This window comes from Falco cherrug, chromosome 7 (genome assembly GCF_023634085.1).
Source record: "Falco cherrug isolate bFalChe1 chromosome 7, bFalChe1.pri, whole genome shotgun sequence".
In the NCBI taxonomy this organism is placed as follows: domain Eukaryota; kingdom Metazoa; phylum Chordata; class Aves; order Falconiformes; family Falconidae; genus Falco; species Falco cherrug.
In genome coordinates this window covers 19884073-19902383 of record NC_073703.1, presented here as the reverse complement: position 1 = coordinate 19902383, position 18311 = coordinate 19884073, and the positions used below count along the sequence as shown (strand labels likewise).

General features: G+C 42.9%; 1 protein-coding gene across 1 annotated transcript in view; it reads left to right on the top strand.

The window, feature by feature from the left end:
• The first annotated feature begins 3140 nt into the window (after positions 1–3140).
• THSD4 (thrombospondin type 1 domain containing 4) overlaps positions 3141–18311 on the top strand; it is a 319815-nt gene continuing 304644 nt past the window's right edge. Inside the window, exon 1 of the mRNA XM_055716936.1 lies at positions 3141–3400. The gene's annotated coding sequence lies outside the window, so the exon portion shown is untranslated. The remainder of the gene's footprint in view (positions 3401–18311) is intronic.

Here is an 18311-nt window from a genome sequence, read left to right as displayed (position 1 = left end):
TCTCCCTCCTTATCCCAGTGGGGATTTTCACACACTTTCATTCCCACTGTTAGTGCAAGATGACTCTTCATGACTAGGGAGCAGCGGTTCAGTACTGCAGGGCAGACCCATGTCCTACCCTGTTACTTGTTTGCCAGTCTTATCATTTTATGCTGTAATCTAGTCTGAATTGTCAAAGCAGCACTAATGTCTTGTTTCCAGGCTGCTGTAACCCAAAGAATTTTAATGAAACTACCTGAAATAGATTCCTATTCTTTCACTGAGGCAGCTGGCCAAAGAAGCAGCTCGTGGGCAGGGAAGCCTTTAAGCTTTGGAAGTAAAAATACCCCAATACCCCTTGCACCTCAAACCTGAATCTTTGTAGCTTTTGCTGGGTATGTGACGCTGGTGGCTATCCTGGCCCTCACGTGAGGAGACAAGATGTGGCTCGATCACCACGTGCTGAACAAATGATCAAGTAGATTGATTCCTGTCCTCACCAGATCTTTCTTTGCTTGGTGAGTTGATACCTCCCTCAAATGCATTATTTTCAAGCGCATCTTCTGCCAGCAAATTAAAACTTTAAACAAGCGTCTCCTTTGTGGATTACTAAAATCACATTTAGAGTCCTACTGAATGCTGTTTTCTTTAAAGCGTTTATGGTTTGCTCTCTATCTGAAAGGATGGTGCCAGTTCACAATCCCTTTAACAACCATCTCTTGGAAAAGAGCAGCCAATAGCCTGAGTATATTGTGGGGTTTTTTTCTTAAATAGCCGCATTTGTTATGTGAGACCATGAAAGACTTCAGATAACATGGCAACATAATGAGAAGGGGAGACTCCTAGCTCTGCAATTGTTCAGAACAAATGGAGTGTCAGCTGCTCTGATGCATGGATAAGGTGTGGGAAGGATGACTCCTCTCAGCAGCATGACAACTTCCTCTTGCACTGCTGGGAAAACGTGGGGTGTGCTGTTCCGGACAGTTCATCAGCAAGGAGAGGAGGAGGTGGAGGGATGGTAGGTAGGACTGTGTGTTAGCCCTTGGGAAGGAGCAATCATTCTGAAAGTCAAACAGAAGAGAGAGATTAGGGAAATTAGAGTAAAGGCAGCCAAAGAGACAGGAAGAGTAAACAGTGACAAGTGTATGTTCCTTGGCTTTTCAGAAGGCCTCTTGTCTCTGCTTTAATGTACTGAGGCTTCAGCTCTTCTGATGCTATTAGCGCCCGGCTGCTCCGGCCTCTGGGACCTCCAGGGTAGAGGCTAATGCTGTTCAGCTTCCCTTACTGTAGAAGGGAGTCCTCCTCCCCCTGTGGGCTGGTGGAGTTTAGCAGCTAGTGTTCAGACTGGTACAGGTTAAATAACCTTTCCCTGTTATCAGGAGTTAGGAACTGTCTCAAGCAGAGCAATCCCACCATATTGGCTAAGTGCATTAATTGATTTATTAATACCAAAGTACTTAGGTCTTTGCTCTTGAAAAGGAACTCGTCTCTAGTCCATCTGGCCACAGTCGCAGCTCTCCCAGCAGCAAACAGTAGCTGTATAATTGGCAGAGTAGATGAAGTAGAACATCTACTCTGTAGCAGAGATTAGAACTAAAACACTGTAATTTGCCAGAGCTGTTCTTGCCCACGTGCTACCTGGCTTAGCAATTAGTCACTTATTTATGTACTTCATTAGAGCGTGGCCAGAATAGCGCAGCATTTGCTTCCTGCTAGATTGTCTACCGCTGCCAAACAAGCTTCAGTCCAGCTTGTGAAGCGCAGATACAGGTTTACCTGATACCAAACCACAGCATAAACTCAGGAGGGACCGGGGGAATTCTTTCTAGATTAAATCTGTGGTTTCCAAACCACTTTACTTACTACAAGTGAGACCTCGATCTCTGAGGTAGCATAGCTGCTCTCCTCTGTGGTGTTATAATGGAGCCTTTCTTTGCCTGTGAGAAATCTCTTAACATCCAGCTGCATACAGCTGTCTTTTTACAACCAAGAGCTACCGCGGTGCCCACAAAGCATCTGAAGCTGCTTGTGAGTGCTGCACTGTGGCAGCTGCCTCCTCAACGTGCAGGGAAAAGTAAGTTTTCTGCAGCAGATCTTTTGCTTAGAGCCTGTTGCTACACGTGGGCTTGGGAAGGGAGTGGTGACTTTGGTGCAACGCACAGCACAAGCAACACATCGTCTTTTACTGGTTTGGCTGGGTTCAAGTGTAATCGAGGCCAAAATGTTGCCAAGAAAAAGCAATGAATTTTGCTGTGCTTTAAAGCAAATGGGTTCACCTGCTTGGGTCAGTTCCAGTGGGAGAATAATAGTTTTAGTTGTTTTGTTTTTTTTTTTTTTTTAAAAAACCCACCATAAAACTAAATGTTGCAATGAACTGTTGCTAGTTGCTATCTGATTCTAAGGTTGGGAGCTCATGCTGGACATTTTATTGCGCTGTTCAATAAACGTGCCCTTAGGGATCTTTGGTCCAGTACACTTAATATAAAGCAGGAACAGAGAGGCAAATCCAGTTTTTTCCTCAGATGCTGTCTCAAAAGCTATCGAGGAGAGATCCTTCCCATATACGCTTGCTTGTGGCATGCTTTTGACAGCGCCAGCGTATCGCTGTTGCGGGCTTGGTTTCAAACCTCAGACTTTGGGGCAAATACCGGCAGGAATGGTGCATTATCTTCTCATTGTGTTTTGGGTAGGAGCAGGTGGCCTTCACCAGCCAGCACCAGGCAGCTGCTGCTCATCCTCCTCTTGTTGTCCCGTTGGGTCCGAGGGAGCGGTGTGTGTGTGGGGGGCGTTGGTGCCCCCACAAACGGCGTAGGGCTGTGCCAAGTGGAGAAATGCTATGGAGTGAAATACGGGGGGCTAAGGGGGGGACGGACCCTCAGCCCACCTGGGGGCGGTGGGGACGGACACGGGCGGGCGCACGGGGCGCAGGTGCCGCCGTGGCTGCGCTCCCCGAGGCGGGGGTGGCGGTGAGCGGGGGGCGCAGGCGCCGCCTTGCCCCCTGCACCCCCGCGGGAGGCTGCGCTGCGCCTGCCCCCGCACCCCCCTGGGCAGGCGGGGAGGCCGGGCCGGGCGGGCTCCGCCGCCAGGTGGCAGCAGTCGCGGGCCGCCGTGGCCGTTGCGCGGGCGGCAGGCGGGAGCGAGGGGAGAGGCTGTCCCTCAGCCCCGGAGCCGCCGGGAACCTGCCTCGGGTCCTGCGGCGGGGCGCCCTGCAGCCGCGCTCCGGCATTCCCGGCGGAGGGGCCGCCGCCTCCCATGCGCCGGAGGCCGTGCGGCTGCCAGCCCTCTCGCCCCCCGCCGCACGGAGACCGCCTCGTCGCGGGGCCACCGGACGGGACGTGCGGCGCGGAGCGGAGCGGTGAGGCGAGGCCAGGCCCGGCCGCCCCCGCGGCGGCGGCGCCCTGAGGAGGGACCCCCGCGCCAGGTGGGCGGCGGGCGGGCTGGGCGCCTGGCGGGGGGAGCGGGGAGAGGCCGGCCGGGCGGCGGCGGCGCGGTGTGCGGGCAGCGCCCGGGGCTCGGGGCCGCGGCGGGGGCGGCTCCGCGCTGGTTCGCGTTGGAAGCCGTGGCCCGCGGAGCTCTCGCTGCCTCCTGGCCCCAGAGCGCCTCCCGCGCTGCCCCGCGGGGCTCCTGCCGCGCCTCGCCTGGCGTTGGCTGCCGCAGTGGCCATTTCAGCGCCGCTTCCCTCGCACGCTGGCTGCCCCGGGGCTGCGCCCGGCGGGCTGCGCGGAGCTGTGTGCCTCGGCGTCCCACCAGCAGCGGCAACTGCACGTAGCTGAGCTGGATCCAGCGGTCTGCGTGAGAGCGAAGGAAAGGAGCGGCTTTCCCTCACGGAGGACCGTGCGGCAGCGGCCGGGCCGGGCCGGCTCCCCTCAGGCGCCCGGCGGCGCGGGAGCTGTTCAGGGCACCGCCGCAGCCCCGGCCCAGCTCGTTCGGGCTTTCCCCCTCCTGCTACAGGCTTCTCCTTTTTTTCTGCTGTCAGTGCGTCCACACTTGTGTGTTTGATAGTCCTTGACACGTTCCCCGTTAGCTCGTCCAAACGTGGAGGTTTTTCTGTGCTAGGAGCACGAACGGTGTGGAAAAGCTGGCAGCGGTGAGTTCCGCAGGTCAGTGTGGTGTGTGGCAAAACTCATTCCTCCTGCTGCTGTTCGGTCTGATGCTCTTCAGTCCTTCTAAAGGGAATTATGCTTGTTCTCTATCTCTGTGCTCTTTCAGGACTGTATCGTTTTGTTACTCTCTACCTCTGCTATCCCTTATTTCAAGGTAAAGAATTCTTAGCTTTTTAGTCGCTTCCCCTGTGGGAGTTCTTCTGTCTCTTTCTTGCCAGTGTTCATTCCGCTTTTCCTTTTTTTTTCATTCTTTCATACTTTTCTGATCAAAGGATCAGCAAAACTAAGAGTTACATTTGAGATTCCAGCGCAGCGTGGGCAGCGTAGCAGCACGGTGGTGTCTGCTGGCAGAGGTGACAGATGTAACTCAGTGCATCAGTGATGCAAATAGCCAACAAAAGTAGTACAAGGATTTGTAACTCACTGTGTGGTCATCTGTTGATGAATTGGTGTGGTTTATTTTTTTAATCAAAACTGACTAAGTAACTAGTTGTTACTAGCTCAATACAAGTGTGTAATGCCATGGACTAAATAGTTGCCTAATGGGCTCTGGATGTTCCGTCGGTGTCCTGTACGTGTTTCTCCTGTCTCCTGTGGCAAGAGCGGGAACTGGAACTAGCCCACGTTTGCCTGAGTTTAGGGCTGTTTGTGGAACTGCCAATGCACTCTCACCAACTTGATCTATCAAGCTGTAGCTTGCCAACTTGGACTTGCTCCTGGTATAAAATTAGTGGTGATCTACTGGTTGATGTGATTTCCACCCGTTCAGTATCATCAGAGGTTTAAAATGAAATTTGATACTTCTGAAATTCATTAGACAGCTGTAATTCTTGATGCTTTCTTTTCCATCACCTCTCTCCCGGAGAATCTGGTGGGACAATGGAGTTAAGTAGACTAGGAGGAAAGACTGTCTTTCAAGGAGAAAAGTGCTGTAGAATGAGAATTTTAGCAAAGTTAGAAATAAGGGGTCAGCTGGTTTGGGTTATCATAGAGAAGCCTTCAAAGTGAGCGTAGGTAGGAAACATGGATTATTTGTCATAACTGCGCCCTGAACATAGCTTGTAAAGTTTTATTTAGGAGCAGGGCCAATCCTAGGTCTTGCTGATGATGACACTAATCTGAAATGGCTCAGCTGGAATTGAAGGAGCAACTTCTGATTCCTAACTAACTCTCAGAAGCACTTGGGGTGTTGTATATCTTTTCAGGCTTCATACAACAGGTTTATGGCAGATAATTAGGCAGCTGATAGGCAGTGATGATGCATACAATCGCAGTATAAAAAACTTCGCTTTTGCTGTAGAACAAACTGGATGACTGTGCCAGGCAAACATGCATTAAACGGAGCCTGAAAGCAAAACAAAACTGAACAGAATCATCTTGGATGAACTGGATTGGCCCGAGTGGTTGATTCTGTGCAGACAATGGCAGCAGAAAAGCTGGTTTTGTACATTGTAGTCTCAGTTCTCTGTGATGTGACATCAGATGTGTGATATTCAGACCATTCACAGTGGCAGCTGTACTGAAAACGGAGGCGAAGAAGTGCTGGTCAGGCACTTTGTAACGACACTTTAGATTTTTATTTCTTTTTCTTTTTTTTTACTTTAAAACTCAGGTTTGTCATCTACAGTTAAGTGCAGTCAGTGTAAAGATTTCTATGGGCTTTGCATTGTTCTGTTAGAGAAAATTAAGATTTGATGGTTAAGCGCTTAAAAAACCAGGAAACTCCAAAGTCAATCATGCATAAATAATTTGTACTGTGTCCCCTGTAGTGTTGTATGATCATAACAGGCTTCAGTTTTAGAAGGCTGTGGTTTTTTTGCAAGTAGGAGCGAAGTAAGAGAGGAAAACTTACTGTATCGCACCAGCTTCTTAAATAGCTTGGACCTTGATAGTAGCACTTCTACCACTGTAGATAGCCAAAGCATTTTGTAGCTTTCAATCGTGAAATGCTTCCGATGGTCCAGGTGCTTCCTGGAGAGTGTTCCATGAAAAGTCTTGTTCCCTTAAGTAGGTACATATACAGTTCAGTTGTTAGTTCTTTTGTTTTCAGAAAGCAGCTTAACCTGATATAAATGCAGCTTGGAGGATGAATCAGGTAATTGTAAAGCTAATTAATTCAGTTATGGATATGTGTGGCTTAAAGATGTGATCCATGGGCATGATTGCATTGTTAATCCGTAGTAGATTAAGTGGATTATTGTATGTTTTGCATTTAAGTAACTTCCCTTGCATTTGGGATACTATGTTACACTAGAAAATTCTATTTATGTATATTAGATTTTCAGGGAGAATGCATGGTCTAGTACTTCATATAGAAGATTAATTAGAAAGATGTTAAGGAGATATAAATGAAGAAGGCAGATTAACAGAGTGATCTGATGGGCATTGAATTTGGCCACATATCTTAATCTGTATAAAGGGAGCATAGCTGGAACTGTGTGCTTCAGTGTTGCCTCGTACATTTTTTTAATTTTGCTTTGTTCTTTGTGTTAGTGACAATAACATACAATTTCTGTAATTTAAAAGAACTTGGTTATCTCCTGGAATGTTCTGTACCACCCATTTTTCTTTTGGGGACTTGTGAGTGTCATGTCACACATCAAATTTGTGTAGCTTTTCCCTGCAGGGTTATGGCATTCCCAGGGATGGGTCAGTGTTCATAATTTTGGTTGCTGTTAAACAATCAGCACTTGCCAACGCCATCTGCAGACTTCCTTTACATATTTTTTAAATGGTAGTACCAAGTGTTAGACGTGGAGCTTCTTGGCAGGAACTGTTCTTGCACTAGAAATACTCTGATGTTGATATGATCTCAGCATGATCCTTGTGAGAGAAAGTGGTCTTATCTGTTTGTTAGGTGATACATGTGTGAGTTGCTGGAATGTGGGCTTCTGTTTTCAACGCTACCATTGACCTGCTGTGTGCTACTGATCAAGTCTTATTGGCATCTTCTCCATTTCCTTTATCTCTGAACAAGGTATGATAAATACAGGATATTGCCCAACTTAAATTTCCTGAAGACAATTCGCATGCAAACTGCTTTACACTCAAAAAAAATTAAAAATGCACCCAAATACAAATACTTATTGTATATGAGCAAAACCAAATTATGTAGTATGTGCCTCATAGGTTTATTACTGTTTTTCTTCACATCAAAGCTTAAGATCTTGCTTGTTGGCTATTTCACATCAGATAGCTGCTGCTACCTGGCATGCCCCTTCAGTATTTATTTTGGTCCTGGTTTTGGAATTTCCCTTCACAGGAAGATTCCATACTCCTTATATGGAAAAAAATATTCTAAAAAATGACTTTTTTTTCCATTGGTTCTGTAGATTCTTTTCTCATTAAGTGCAAGAGCCACTATCTCTTTTCTTTAAAGCTCTGATCTAAGGGCCAATAAAGTCAAGGAAAAGGTTATCAGTAACTTCAGTGGCTTTCGGATCAAGGCATTCCCATGTGATGTGCTCTTGTCATTGGAAAGAATGACCACTGTTTCAGCCATGAAATCTCAGTGGCACTTTAAACCACCGTTTTAAAGCCTATCTGTTGATACGCCTGCATTCACTTGTAAGGAACTTGTGTGTCTCCTGGTTTTACAAGCAGGCAGTGCTTCTTATTTCTTTAGTGGGACTAGCGCTGAGTCTGAACTGTGGTAAAAGCTCGTTCTTTCTCGCAGGATGACAGAACACATGAATGCAACTGTTCGCAGGCGTTGGGTCATATTTTTCATTTGCATTAATTGGTTGGTGTTAAACATGAAAATTTTCAAGTGTTGATGTGAGCGATCTTGGAGTTTAGCCCTGCCTAAAGTGTGGAGCCCTCCTTTTCTCAAACATTTTTCCATTTCATCACTTCAGCACAACTGACTATGAAACAGAAATCAAAATGAAACTCTCTTGCACCACAAATGGGGAATACCCTACAACGTAAGGATTATGAGTTTTGATGAACACAGAATCAAATAAAAAAGTTATAAGAATGTATTTATAAAAGGACCAGGGAAGGGAGTCTTTATCAGCACAGATATATTTAGCAGCTTCATCTGATTTGTGGAAAAGAATAGCTAAGCTTCAGAGATCTGGAAATAAATTTTACTGATCAGGTGGTGACCTTTAGCAGAGTCACAGAAGCTATATTTGTTGTCCAACGGTAGTTTGTTAGTGTGCAGTACTGCCTCATGGAGTGTTTGGGAATCAGGAGCTAGGACTGCCCTAGAATCATCAGATTGGCTTACAAATCCTGAAATGCTAAAATGAATATATCTGAATTTATGTTTTTGGATCCTTTAGAGTTCGCAGTCTTTTCTTTGACAGTATGAGAGCTTGTTCTTTTAGCGGGAGTTCCTGGAACTGGGGCCTTTGGGGGACTCTTTGGGTACCAAAAAATGGTGTTTAAATTACAGGACTTGGTAGGTAAAATTGAACCCTTTGCAGATGACCCTCTTGTTCATAACTGTGATCCTGTATTCCTCTTTTTAAAACTGCTATAAACTCACAAGTTATACAAAGCTATATGTGATTTAATGTAGAGAGAAATACAGTTCTTCAGAAAACTACCTTTTTTCCCTCCATTTTTGTTGATTTCACTTTGCTTACTCTAATTGTGTTTTTTTTTTTCTGTAACCTCAAACTTCTTAAAATATTACAATAAATAAGAGAAGGATACTCCCTTTTTGTTAAATTCAAGGGCTAACTGTTGTAACAGCAGAAGTTTCAACTTCTGAACTTTCTTTATCTGTGTGTGCCTGTGGGTTGTATTGACCTCTTCTTGTACAGGAATGAAGTTTAGCAGAGAAACCTGGTAGCAAGCAGAACCTGTCCAAATTTGTTTCTGTCAATGCAGAAGCAGGGCTGATGGGACATCTTGGACCCTGCTTGCCCACAAGGTGGGGCAAGCTCTGTCCTTGGTGACTGCATGGCCTAGTGAGAGAAAAGAACAGCAACGCTACCCAAAGTTAAATGTTTGTTGGGAGCCTGAGGATACTGTTTTTTGCATTAGATTGCATAGATGTAGTGTGGTTTCCTGCACCTTGTCTTCAATGTGAGTCACGATACCCAAGTTGAAATGTGTTTTCTCTGCTTTTATTTTGGGAGAGGAAGGATAAAGAAGCCCTTTTAAAAAGCCCGTTTTCATGAAAGCTGCTGCTTGGTGAAGAACATGTGCTGAGCCTGGCCTTGCTGGATCAGCACTTGTGTTCCATGCTCACATATATCCATCCTACTCCTCCAGGAGAAAAACGTCACTTAGATACTTGAATAACCTATGACTAACATCTGTAATCCTGAATCTAGCAGATTCTCCTGATACTCTATTTGGATTAGTTAGAGAGAAGTGCATGGAAGGACAAACCTATCTCTAAATGGCAAATTCAGCGAAACTGTTGACAGTAATCTTGACAGTAAATGTTGACTTGGAAAGTTTTCAGATGTCCTGGATTTTTTTCCATGGCAAAGGTGATTGCTGTAGTCCTGGCTTGGTAACATCAGGCTGCTATTAGTTGGTTGTATATTATACTTGTATTTTTGTTTGGTTATTTTTATCTAAAACATGCAGTTTCTACGAAAGTAAAAAGAAGAAATGATTTTGCTTATCAGATTGGCAAAGACAAGCAAGAGCCTGTCCAATCCCACCCTGCGTAATTACAATAAAATGACATCCCATGACACAAGCTACCCAAAAGGGTGATAAATTAAATGGGATGGATGCAATTACTTGAATCTGGCAGCAATGAAAGCTCTATCTCATTTGCTTGTAGTTCCATGGAGCTACATTCACTGGGGAAGTGCGGGTGGAACAGCGGGCAAACCTTGCACATCTTCAGGGTCTGTACGTGGAATTTAAGCACTTAACTAGAACAGCATAGGAATAAGGATTTAAAAGAATGGAGTGTGTTAACCATTAACTGTTGGCATTGTTCAGCTTTGATGGCCCAGGAAATACTGTTCATGTGTTGAAACATGGGGGTTAAGGCAGGATGACTGTTTGGATTATTTAATTTTTTTTTTTTTTTTGCTAGTGATAAGCATCCATTAGAAACGCAATTCCCAAAATTTCTTTACTACTTCAGACAGATTGTACTTGTTAATACATATTGCACATCAAAAAGACCCTTTCCTTTCTTACACCCCCACCCCCACCCCCCCCCACCCTCCCCCAGTTCAGGGGTTTGCTGACATTGGTGTTACGGAGTTTGGAGTACTTTTGTTGCTTCTCATAGGAATGTTTATAATTTTGCAGGATCAGATTCAGAGTTATTTCTTAGGCACTGACAGTGCTGCTGTAATTAGTTGTCGTAAAGCTGTCCCTTCTGCCTGTATCTGTTGCTGGCCAAACTCATCACACCAGGGCTGAATGCAGAGTGTTAGTTTGTGAGCATGTTTAAAATTTAAATAATGATAATTAACGATATTTTAAACAAGAAAAAAAAATCTCTGTGTGGTTTTGAATTATGAGGGCATGAAAGGACTAAAATGTCTTTGCTGCTTTCATACTGTTAGAATTGGACAGAAACTGATCTGACTTCTTTTGAACCATGCTGCTTGTGATTAAATTGTGATTGTTTCTACTGCTTTGAAATGGAAGAGGGGGAAAAAGTGTTTCCAAATGTATCTTGCTGGCAACTGAGGGTTCAGAAAGGTAGGGTTTGTTTGTTTCTGCTTCTTGCTTTACTGTTTTCCTAAAGTTAATGTTAGAAGGGCTTTTGAAAACTGGGATTTTCAAAATTCCTGTTTACTCAGACTGTACAGATTTTATGCGTAAAGGAGGAAACAGTGTCAAGCAGTGCCCAAAGAGTAATTACATTAAAGTTGCATTCCTTTTGGCAAGTCTTCACCTACCTCCAACAGTGAGTACTCACATAGAAGATTGTGAGTCACCGTGTAACACCCTACTTTTCTGACTTTAAGCAGCATGCACAACAGCGGTAGGCTCCGGTTTAAAATACCTCCAAACCTACAAAACCTGGTCACATTTCTTTAAAGATCACTGCTGATATCGCATGCTGTGCCTGTGGCATAGGGACTATTTAAAGCAGCAATTGAAGTCCACAGTGCTGGAGGAGCTGCTCAGTTTTCTTTGCCAGCCCTTTGTAATTGGCTGTTCTTGTTGTCTTGCAAATTCAGGAGGTCTCTCATTCACATGTTAAGTCCCCATTTTTCAGTTTGTAGGCACATGGCTATTTTGCCTGCAGCATTAAGTGATGTCAGGTGAAGCTCGGTGCACCGTAACAACCTGCCCTCAAGCACATACAAGTTTAGGTTCTACTGCCAAGAGGTGACCTTTGATTTCTTTTTACCTGATGCAGTAAGGGCCCTATTCAGAATTCCTCACTGTCACTTAGGCAAAGTCCCAGCCACTTGAATAGGTTTGCTTGAGCAAGAATGATTACAAAAGTTCCCTAAGCATGGTGTGATGATGGCAGAGGTTTCTGCATTGTAGATGAGTTTGGCATTTATTGTGGTCAGAAAAGAGAAGTGAAAGGTGAGGTGGATTTTATTGTGACTTGCAAGGCTGCCAACTCTGAAACTACTGCTGCTGCTAAATACTGTTTCTAAGCTACATCTGATCAACAGAGGTAGTGAGCAAAGATGTTTATGTATTAAAATGTTTGTTATATATAGGCAGAAAATAATACTTAATCTGAAGTCATCACTGATTTTAGATACAGCCAGAAGGCTGTGTATGTTGTCAGCGGGTAGACCTGAACCGTGGTAGTTGTGCTTTCCTGCTCTTGGTATCCTCTTAATCCAGCTGCGCCGTTGAGTTGTGAGGTGCAGGGTCCCTCAAAACCAGGTGTGATAATTTTGCCCAACCTGCTGTGTTGCAAGATGGGGTTGCAAATAGGCTGGCTTGTCCTGAGTAGTGTATGGCTAGATGGGGAGGCAGGATACTGTCACGTTATTACTATGCTGTGACTAACCGTATTGCTGGTTTCTGCTGTTTTGCTAAAAAGGGGATTTCCATTAACTTGCCTTTCTTTGCAAGCCCATGCAGGAGTTGTAGACTCCTGTAGTATTCTGTAGTAAAAGTATAGTATTTCTTACGGGGCTTTCTCTTCAACCTTTCTGGCTTTTGCAAATATGAGGGTGGGTACTCATACGTGTCAGCTCCAGTGAATGACTTTGCAAGTCAATTCATTTTTTTCAAAGTCAGATTATACAGTAACATCTTAAACCTACTGTCAGGCAAACTTCTCTTGAAAGCAGTGGCAGATTTACTTACAGGCTGAGAAAAACTCAGGGCTAGAACCTGACCTGGAAAGGGTGACTGGAAGTCAAAAAGGAATACAGTCTTCCTGACTTATGAGTTTAGATTTCTGCATAATGCAATTAACAAGGGTGACAAGGATTTTTGGGGATTCTTTGGGGTTAGTATCTTTTATCTGTCAACCATAAACTCGTACTTCACAGGCCACTGGACAGCATCTGCCAAACTATGTATTTCCTAATAGGGAGATTTTATTCTGTAGCAAGTGGAATGTTTCAACTTTGCTGCTCAGTGATTGATAGCCTGAGATTCCTTGAATGTATGATTATCTTCATGCTTTTGGGTCAAGGACTGGCATCTCCTGTAGGAGTGTAACAGTTTATGCAGTTTACATTAAATGGACTGAAATACTAACTGTCATCTAGACCACCAGAGCACGAGGCATAGCAGCAAGACAAGATTTGTAGCATGTCTAAAATCCCTTTCAAACCGACAGGATAAGAATAAACTGCTCCCAATCCCCACCCTTAAAGCATCTTGCGGTTCAGTTTTAACATGCAGGAGGCTGAAGGGTTCACCACATGGAGGTATGATTGATACAAGCGTTAGGATATTTCTAGAAGTCTGAACCAAGCCTGAGCTGAATAAGGACTTCAGGAAAATTATATTCAGTAGCTTCAGTCTCAAGGGGTAGAACTGAGACCATAAATTGTTTCTGGGTTTCTGAACATATGAATTTTACATTTGTTCTGCTGTCACTAATCATACTGAATCTTCATTTCTCTTTCTTAAAGAGACACAAAGATACTGTTGTTTGTCATCCTTACCAATTAAAACTGGGTAATTTAGCATTTTCCTTTTTATCCCCATAAAGAAGCGATGCATCTCTGCAAATGTAGCCCTTTAAATGGTAAAGCCTTAACAGCACAGTTGGCATCTGATGCTACTATCTTGGTTGCCTGTCCAGTTCTGTGACTGAACTTTTTGTTAGATTCTGTGTAGATCAAGCCCAGAGGATAAGGATATTCAGTGTCTATGCTGTTGTGCTGGAACCCTCATCTAAATATTATTGTGGATGAAAGCTAAATAGAACTCTGTGAAACAGTGTGTTCTCTGAGTTACACCTGTATTTATTTGCATGCAGAATTTAATATTTGAAAAGATTTACAAGACCAGTTATTGTCATTCTTCCAGTTGGCTGTTGGAGATCCATTGATAATTTTTTGTTTCATGTTAAGTTTACATTCCTGGTATTCCTTTTCAAAATTATGAAAGAAATATTAATTTCACAGTGCTCTTGTAAGACCTCTCGTTAGACCTATTATCATCATTATGTAGGAACATAAAAGAAAACCATAAATCTTCAAATTCCTTTGTTGTGTTTCTGTACCAGTATGTGGGGAGCCTCACATCAGAGAGGATGTTAATGAGGAATAAGTTAAAATTTCATCATTCTTATAGTATTATTTAATAAAGTAATTTAAACAAGCTTTTATAACTAGTTCATCTCAAGATGTTTCAGGAGCCTAGACTCTGAAATTCACAATGCAAGACACATAAGCTACGTAGTGAGCTGTGTTTCCGTCCATGATCTAGCAGTTGTTACCTGTACTTGTACTGCCTCTTAAAAATGAAGTGCCCAAGTCTTGCTAATAGGTATATGACATTTCCTTCAGAACAGACCCAAGCAGTTGATTTGATATGTTTTATTCAACAAAGGCATGTTCAGGATTTATCTGAATGCCACAGAATCACAGCAGTATTTGTTTTGGACATCACTTATTTTTCAGCGGTCCCTAAAGCATATCTCCATGTGGGTTCCTGAGAAGCTTCTGCATCCTTACATCTGGCCACTAGCCAGCTGAAACCCTGTGTGGCTTTCATATAGTGCACCTATTTAGAAGGTGTTTAGTGCCAGAATTCTCCCAGATAATAGAGGAAATTGAATCTTTGAGCTTTTAAGAAGATGGTACACCCCCGCCTCCTCCCCACCCCCCATGCCCACTACAGTACAGTGGCTTAAAGTCATTGCCCAGTTCTTTCATGCCAGCTTGGCTGCAGCAGTGCTGTTACCTGGGCAGCGCTAGTCACTAGTGGAGCTCAGTTCAGGTGGGAATTGCATGATGGAAAAAAGAAATCTTTTTTTTTTTTTTTCTTTTTTTTTTGGCCAAAATAAACTGCAGGAGAGGACCAAAGGGAAGAGGATCTTCATCAGGTTTAATGTTTATTATGAAAGCCCTGGTCACTTTTTTTGGACACTGGTTAGTACAAAATGTACATCAGTAGATAGTTGCTGTTGTTTTTCCCTCCAGTTATGGCAGTATTGAAATGTATGTTAAAACACTTGTCCTTGAAAACTTGTGTAGAAAAGGATTTGATGAGTTATTTTGGGATTTGTGCCCACATTAATCTCCATTAGAGAGAGCAGAGGAAGCCAGTGGTCTGCAGTGCAGCACTGTGTTGAATCACGGTAGTCGAGTTGTTGGGCCACCAGACCTCCTTCCTTTGCTGCCAGAGTGCACGCGAGAGAGAGACTTGTTTGGCTTTGGCCTGACATACCCATTTATAAATACATTTTCTGTGTAAGTAGATGAGTTAATAAACTGACACTGAATTGCCTTGCTTTTACCTGTAGTAACAAACAGGTTTGGTTGCTGGTTCTTGTTTAATTTTTATTTTTTGTTTTATTTTTATGCTTCTTCTGTATCAAAGTCCCATTCAAGGCTTGAGGGAATGCCAGCCTTTCTTTAGAATGCTTAACCCAAACCAGAGAACTATGTAACAGGCAGAGAAATCTCCGAAGTTCCCTGGGAATGATTTTTATCCCATTTATAGTTCTGTACACATACAGTAATGCTAAAGAAGCCCTTGGAGTCACTGTAGCCAAAGCTTGGAATTGAGCCCCAAAGATCTTCAATGGATGCCTGTGTTATATTTATAGACACATGTTCCAGTTGGTATCTGTTGTGCTGCATAGGGTTTTACTTCAGAAAAGTAAGCATCTCCGACAATAGTGGCTACGAGTGGCTACCCAGAAGAGAAATATTCAGTCAATCTTGACAAGACTGTGTTCCCTCTGGTAACTTGGATGATCTAAGGACTAAGGCGGCTGCCATTAGAGGTTGCCTAACAAGTTTGAAAAGTAGTTTGGTTTTGACGTTTGGAGTGTACCTGTACAGATACAGCTTTACCACTTGTCTGCTCTGGAAAAAAAATATGAGGATTCTCAGAAAGCATTGTTACTTGGAGATACTACTTATGCAGGGAGGTATTTCCTCCACTGACACTCCAAAGAAAATATTTTGTTTCTGAATAACCAAGCAAAGATTTCAAGTCCCCATTGCACGCTCTCCTCCCTGTTGTGTTTTAACACTGGTTCCCCAAGCACCTCAGAAATCTTGCGAGCAAGAATATTTTTTTTTCTTCCTTAGAAAATCACAGCCATGAAGTATAGGATTTTTGTGTTGTTAGGAATGCTTCTGTGTGTTCACAGAGCACTGCTGGCTCTTTATGCTATCCTGTTAGTGTGACTCAGCACTAATTTAGAGAACAGGCAGCTTCCCATCAGGTCTATTTGTGTTGGAGCTATGCAGGGAGTTAGTTGTGCCAGGCTAATAATACATACCTCTATTTGCCAGTAAATGAAATGTTTATTTCAAAGGTTACCTTGTCACCAGGAGCACTGGATCTTCACCTATGTATGCTGTTGAATGTTGTTTATTACTCAGGGCAAAAAATTTATTCTCTGAAGCACAGCCTACTATATTTTGTTCCATTTTTTACGTGGAGGTTATTGATGCTTGGGCATGTATTTTCAATGTTTATTGAACAGTGTGAAAGTTAATTCTTACAGTAAGCGGTTTAAAAAATGATAAAAAGACTTATGTTCTGGCAGACAGAGGTTCTCATTAAACAGACAACTGAAAACCAATGTTTCCTCTTTGCAAAAGGAAGCTATCTTCTAACTGCACAGTAATAATGTAATATACATGATTTTTCACTTGATGAGGGGTGTCTCCCAGCTGTGTTACCAAGAAATAGCTGATTATACTGCTGAAATATGTTGTGTGTTACTTTCCTTGTACATGTGCCTTCAATTAGCTTTGCTGAAATATTTGTTTTCTATGACCTTTTTGAATAGGATGTCTTACAATTCTCTGACTGAGGCTGGTGGGACCTTAGGTTTTGTGCAGAAGGTGGGGTAGGTCCTCAGATGTAAACTCCAGTTAAACACTGTTGCAAGCCTGTGTTTTGGAGAAACTCAGACTATGGTTGAAAGTTAGAAGCTTTTCCTTGATTTCAGAGACACACCTTGTGTTCTGAGAACAGCTTCTATTAAGCTTAAGTCGTGAAAGGAGTGTGAGAAAAGTTCTTTTTCTTTGACGTATTTAAAGGTGAGGAAATTAGTATGGCTAAAAGAGGCTCTAAGAAATTTCTATTCCTAGTTGCTCTGAAATGCAGTCATACGCTTTGCAATATTAACATTGTTAAGACTTTTACTAAACAAATGTACTTGGAGACTAATATTTTGTAAATATTACTACTTTCAATTAAATATTTCTAGCATTTTAACTACCGGTCACAGCAGACAGTTTGACCTGAGCCTCCATAACATGGAGGGTGCCTCAAATCTGAATCTAAACCACCACTCTTGCTACTTACCCTTGGTAGAGAAGTATCTAGAACAGTAACTGGTTGAAGATACATTTATGCTCTTATTGCTCCTTTTGTAGGCCAGACTGTAGCTATTTAATCATAGCAGAGGTCACACGAGTCTGTTTCTCTTGCTTGTCATAGCAATGAAGGATTCACCTATATTTTGCATTGGTGCTTATAGGGATGTCGGGTGTTTCTACCTGACTTTTTAGACTGTTAATCATTCTTTTTTCCCTTATCTTTCAATATCAATAATCAGATTAATGTTGATCAGTATTATGGAAGGTTAAGAAGGATTGTTTTATGAAAAGGGTCTTTAACATGTAATCTCCCCCTCCCTCTTCTATGTGCAGTCCCTTCTACATCCTTGGTTTGGAGTACTCAGATTATAGCAAAAATGTTCTTTAAAAGGAGAGCAAAATTTATTTAAATATATGGAACATGTCTTATCAGAATAGGTGATGGTTTCTAACATGTAGAGCTGTGATGAGTAGCACCTTTCATGGTTTTCCAATGCTGAAACTGCCAGAACTTTTTTCAGTTCTCTGAGCTGGTTAAGTGTGGAACAGGCTGCTCTTAATGGTTGTGTGTGCAATGAGTATTAGTGGATCTGTGAGCAAAGGAAATTTGCAGCCACATTTACAGGACACAAGTAGAATATACTCCTAGTTGAACGTTGAGTCAATAGTTTCAGATGAGAGCAGAATTGCTTGAGTCCTTGTACACTTGTCTTACATAAGGTCTATGCAGTTTGTTCTGCGCTAGTGGTACAGAACAGCTATGGCAAGAGTTGGAATTCCTTAAATCGGTGAATGATGACAAACTGGTATCAAGATTCCTATAGCAGCCTCTTTAGGGAGAGAACAGAAGGTAAAAAAAATCAACCATCATGTGGCTTGGCTACCTTAGCTTTGTAATTGTGTGCTGGGTTTGTTTTTATATACCTGCAGATACACGACTGTAGATTTTGTATCTATCCCCTAAGCAGTAATACCAGTTCACCTGTATAAAATTGAATACTGAATACATGCTGCAACCAGTTGGCCTGTTCCATGTTTATTGGTGGTGTTTTCTAGTTTCCTTTTATTCTGCTACAAAGGCTTTTGAAGAGTTGAGGGATTTTTTCAGTAAAATACAGCATCTGGCTTTACTACTTAGTAGAAGATTGCGGAAAACATTACCCTGACTTTAGACTGTCCTTAGAAAATAACACGGTAAGGTCAGGGAAAGGTCAGTGACCTGACGAAGCTCTATATGTCCCTGATTTGGAGCTTAATAATGTTTTCTAAATTGGTTGCTATAGAAGACAACATATATTTAAGTTGTGATGTACTGAATTGTGATTTCTTGACAAAAAATTGTTCAGTT